Raw genomic sequence first — 6,241 nt, forward strand, 5'->3', positions numbered from 1 at the left:
ATTCTTTAAACAATGCTCTGAAATTTCAAAAGAAGTAATTATACAAAAACATGTCACTAAATAGTAATTGTTGCAAAATAAAAATTTAATTGATAGATTTGTAAGTACTGAATACTACTTTGAAATTGAACACACAAAATCTGATATAAATTTGTAGGTTGCTTTATAGCTGTATAGAAAGTTAATGCATACTTACTGATAAATGAATGTATATGCTGAATAATTATCATATGTAGATATATTACTTTATGCAATATATATCCTATGTGTGTACTACATGTAAGAGATGAGAGATAATGAAATATTTTTCTCTCTATATATGCACATTCATAAGTTGATCAATTGGAAGGAAAGAAACTAGAGAAAACACTAAAGACTTTTTACTAAGATTGTTTTAGCTAATAATATTTTGTAATATTAGCTGCTATTTGTTTTGTACCTATTTCATACATAGTACTTAACAAATATAAATTTTCTTCATACAGCACCTAAGAGAGATATGTATAAATATCTCCATTTTACAGAAGAGGAAATGAAATGAACGCTCAGAGGATTTAAGTAAATTCTTCAAAAATCACACAGCTTGTATACAATTGATTTCGAAATTCAAATTCATATTCTATTTAATTCTAAAAGCCTTCCATCACACATCAGTATCTTTGATAAAAAATTAGTTGAAGGGATGGCATTAAATAAGGCTTAACAATAATAAAAGGCTTGTCTTGCAAACAAAAAGACTTGAGTTCAAGTCTGTAAGACTCAGTTAAAAGCAGACACAGTGGCAGGAATCTGTAACGTCAGGACTGGGTGACATCTGATACAGGGGACGGCTGGAGCTCATTGTCCAGCCAGTGTAGCTAAAGCAGTGAGGCCAGGCTCAATAAAAGGAGTTGTCTCAAAAACATTGGTGGAGTGTCATTGAGGGAAGAGAGGCTACTGTGGGCCTCTGGCATACAAACACATGTGTGTAACACACACACACACATACACACACAGAACACGCATGCACACACACACACGCATGCACACATGCCACCATACACTTACGGAATGAAAAACCAGTTAATTCTAATGACACAAAGGAATCTTTCAGATAGGCAAATATTGTATGATAGTATTTTATGTTTTGGTTTTTATCTTAAACTGTTCTAAATGAAGTATAAAAGCTGTTTTATTTTTTCCTGAAATTTCACATAGTTGCAAAGATGAAAATAAGCAAATCCCCATAGAGTTGGTGAATTCTTGGAGTTATTGCTCTGTGGATGTCTTTAGCAGGTGCAAGGCATAATAACACATTTTTGTGTCTAGATCTGGAGAGTTTCACAAAAGGATGGATGCAATTAAAAGCCCATAATGAGGCAAATTAGACTCTAGACTTTAGAGAAACTCAGTGACCTATTGAGTCTGTAGATTTTTTTTATATATAAACACATGACACAACAATGTTCTGTTTTGTTTTTTTTACAGGAAGTTTTTCTTTTAGGTATGCTGTCAGTATACTAAGTCAGTATTTTGAGATTTTTTTTTTTTTTTTAGGTTAGAAGTACACATTGGATGAACTACTCTGGTTTTCATGCCCCCTAAATGCATCTGACTCTAAACTTCCCATCATGTCCTATGTCTTTAATCCCAGGAGCTGGGAGGCTGAGGGAGGAAGATCATTAATTTAAGAGCAGCCTTCGTCCCACAGCAAGAAGGTAGATAATTTCCCAAGTTTGACATTAGACATGTTTCCTTAAACCCATTGCTACCTGTCTGTCATTATCGGTGTTGTCTCTTGTTCCTATTCTTCATTCCTTTTCATTGTCCCTAGGTGATCATGGATCCATATTCTACCATTTATACTATACCCGAGGTCATAAATATGTACTTTGTATGTTTTTGTGTTATTGTTTTGGATTTTGTGTTGCTGTTTGAGCTAGGACCTTGTTATGTTGCTCAGGCAAGCTTAAAATTCCCAATTGCCCCCCGCCTCCCGAGCCCTGGGGTTACAGTCACCTCGGTTGGTTTTATTATTTGGAATATTTCAGGATAATAATTTTTTACCTTACTCATTGTTGTGCACCAATAGTTTGCCAGTGGTTCATTGCTATTTATTGCTGAGTATATACATTGTACATATTCACAACAATTTTTCTGTTTACCTAGTGGCCAACATTTGGGTTAATGCCTGAGTTGGCTACTGTATTGGATCTGCTGTGACATCATACAAATGCTACTTTATGGACAAAGGCTTTCTCTTCTGTAAGCACTTAGGCATGGTGTAGCTGGCGTGTATTGGGTACACATGCTTAGCTTGTTAGTAAGCTGCCATGCTACTGTGCAATGCTGGACTGTTTTTCATTCCCACCAATTATACACAAAGAACACCTTCTTCCTCCTCCTCCTCCTCCTCCTCCTCCTCCTCCTCCTCCTCCTCCTCCTCCTCCTCTTCTTTATTTTCTTCTTTTCTATGTAGCCCTGGCTGTCCTGAAACTCACTCTGTAGTTCAGGCTGGCCTCAAACTCAGATCAAACCTGCCTCTGCCTACTGTGTGCTGGGGTTAAGGGCATGCACTACCATGTCCAGCCAGTACCATTATTTTTGTAGGTTCTTAATTATAGGGAAAGGCCTGTCCTTTTAACTTTAACCGTTTGCCATTTAAAAATCATATAGACAAGTTTAATGCTATGCTTGGGGATGTTAATGCTAAGAAACTTAAAAAAAAAAAGGATTTGTTGACTCCCATTTTATCATTCATTACCTTATGTTGATAATGTTATAAACATTCCTGTTTAAGATTAATTTTATTTTATTTTTTGATTTTCTTGTTTTTCAAGACAGGGTTTTCCTTTGTAGCTTTGGCTGTCGTGGACTCACTTTATAGACCAGGCTGGCTTCAAACTTGCAGAGATCTGACTGCCTCTGCCCCCTGAGTGCTGGGATTAAAGGCGTGTGCCACCACACCCAGCCCTCTTAAACAAATTTTCAAAATTGTATTTTTTATATTTTTTGTTTAAAAGGTTGATGACAGTATATATGAATTGTTTTACTTTATTATTTTTTCACCTTTTGATGATCTAATTTTTTTAAATCTTATTTCTTTTGACAGTGTGACTAAGCTTATTCTAATTTTTATTGCAGGTGATCATGTTGTCTGTAAATAAAATTCTATACCTCCTTTCTTTTTCATATTGTATTGAACTGAAGGTAAATCCTTTTTTTTTAATTTTTATTTATTTATTTATTTTTTTACAAGACAGGGTGTCTTTGTATAGCTACAGTAGTCCTGGAACTTGCTTGTAGACCAGGCTAGCCTGAAACTCAGAGCTCCACCTGTCTCTGCTCCTGAGTGCTGGGATTAAAGATATGCATCACTACTACCTAGCTGAATGTAAATGCTTTTTCTTTTTCTTTTTTTTTTTCAGTAACACTATTAAATTTTCCTTATTATTGTTCATTGTCAATCAAGCAATCACATGACATGGATTGTTCCAAATACCAGAAGTCTAGTCTAAAATGTTTATTATGAATATAAGCGTGAGCTAGTAGTTGATTTAACTTAGTTCTACTTTTCTCATCTGAGAATAGAGATAATAAAAGTATTTGGTGACCTACTTTACTAGGATGCTGTGAACGTGAAATTAAATAAAATATGCAAAATAAGTTCTAAATGTGTTATAATTCAGGGATTAAATTACATACCTGTTATGAAGGATATGTATTATGCTATTAGATAGGGTCATTTTTAGAAGAGTTACTCATCGAATAATACATTTACAAATTACCAATAATTGTTTAAGAGCTGCTTTTGTTTTGTGATAGATTCAGAACCTGGTAGAAGAAAATGTAGCATTAAAAAATATTATAAATGAGGAGAAAATCATGACAGTTTCACCAACAAAATGAAAAAAAATAGGAAAAGTAAATCATTACAGGTCATCTCAACCAGAATGTTCAGAAGGGATTAAGCTGTATTTATGAATGTATAACTGTGTATTAGAATGTTGAGAAAAATATGTTGCTTTAGTTTAAAAATCAATTCACATACAAGCCTGAAACCAAATGGTACTTAGAGAATGCTGGTCACTATTAGACTTGTATTTTCATAATCTATAGAATTTCTAACATATCCAGATGGCATACTTGGGATAGTTTCCCGATTGTTTGTTTGTTTGTTTGTTTCTCTTATAGGAGAACATACAGCTACATACAGTTCTACACAGTGTAGAACTGTGGACTTGAGTTAGTTCTGAATTACTCATCAGAGTGGTCATCAAGAAATGGTTGTGATCTTTGAAGTAAGACTTTCATTCCGATCACTGATCATTCACTCTTCTTGATCAAAGGCAAACCAGTTATCAAAAGAAGAAAGAAACAAAAAAAAAAAAAAAGAAGAAAGAGAAACTAGGTCAAAGGTGAAAAACAAAATGAGGTACAAATTGAAAGAGAGCATCTCTCATTTTCAGTTCCTTAGTTTATCATGTACTATTTAAAAACATTGAAAGCTGTCTTCTTATTGCAAAATGCTATGAGTTATAGCAGTTTTTCATAAATGCAGATCTGCTAGGAGAATTTAAAGTGACTTATGTGAGTGAATGACAATTTTGATTTCTCAGTCAAGTGAAGGTGTACTTCATAACAGAAAAGCAGGATAATTCTTTCCACAGAATTCACATTTACAATCGATAAATGAGTTTATTTTCCGACTACTGTTTTATGTTCATGAAACATGGATAAACTAATTCGACACCAGGCCTAAAGAAATGAGCCTATTGAATGTGGAGTAGAGAGGACTGCCACTGTCTGAACTGTGGAGAGCCGTATGCGTTGCTGCTTGGATGAGAACTTCCAAGACTCTGGGTCAGTCAGAACTACTTCTTTCTAAAATATGTTAAGAGATTCCCCAGAGAAGAGGGAATGTAATTAGACTATAAAATCTTGAACATCTTCAACCTCCTCTATTACTTCCTCCAATTTAATGGAATGTAGCTGCTGAGTCTTCCATTTAACTTTCCCCTGCCATCTGTTGGCTTTTATATCTCATCACTATGACAATGTTGGGTGATGTTCAGAATTCTTATCTCTCCTCATCACCATCTTTTTGCTGGACACAATGAATAACGAGCTCAGACATTTAGAGTCATTTTAGCTTTGTTAAGTTTAACCTTTGGTTAATTTCAGCTATAGACCAACCATCACATGTGAAAACTTGAAGCCAACAAATTTTGTAATTATAATTTCTTGGACTTCTTCAGGCTGTCTGTCCCATACCTTATGAAAATGTGTTGTCCTTTCATTATGGTTTCTAAACTTTTGACCTCTTAATCTTTCTGAATTGTTTCTGTTCAATGGCTTTGTTTTCACCAATCTTCCTGTTTTAAATTTTTTCTTGCTACTAAAGTTTTAAAACAGTTTAACCATCAACAAACTGTCTTGGACTCCAACCAACCTCTTATCTCTTTAGTTACAATTAAAAAAGAAAAACAACTTTATGTTTCCCCTGTTATCATTTTCTTTTATTATCACAATTTACAAATTCTATTGTTATTTATTTTACTTTCTAGAGAGTGTTTATCTGTCAACTCAACATGCCAGAAGCAAATTCTCAGAATCATTTAGCATCTAACTTACAACATTCTGTGACGTTTAGAATATAATGTTTTAGATGAAATTGTTTTTTTAAATACCTATAAGTGATCCTGCTCCTATTTTTAAATTTTAAGATAATGTCTTAATTTCTTTTAGGTGTCCAAGTGTCTGGACCAGTGCCTTAGCCACAGAAGATGTTCAATATATATTTGTTGAATAGATGAACAAATTATTTTAAAAGACAAGACAAAAGACTGAGTGTTGGGAGCCAGAGTAAGGGTGCTGAGCAATATGGCTGACATAACACTATTTTGTAAGTAAAACAATTGAAGCTTAAAGAGGGCAAGGGGTTTCTTGGGGTCACATCACAAATTAGGAACAGAATTAACAGGGAAATACAGAGGCCGCGAGGTTCCACTCTGATGCTTGCTCTCTGCGTCTTCCTTTCAGCTTTCAGTCATGGCTCTCCTAAATTGAAAGAAAGATTCACTTACAGAGAATGGTGCACAGGGAATGAGTGCCTAGACCTGCAACATTTCAATATGCTCCCAGCAAGATCTGCTGTGTTCAGCACCTGTGGTTTTCAATTTTTCCCTATCCACAAACTTTCAGTTTAAAATATAATCCTCATTTCATTTTAGCTCTAACACCATGAGGATGTTTTAGATTT

This window comes from Meriones unguiculatus, chromosome 6, assembly GCF_030254825.1.
Source record: "Meriones unguiculatus strain TT.TT164.6M chromosome 6, Bangor_MerUng_6.1, whole genome shotgun sequence".
NCBI classification, from domain to species: Eukaryota; Metazoa; Chordata; class Mammalia; order Rodentia; family Muridae; genus Meriones; species Meriones unguiculatus.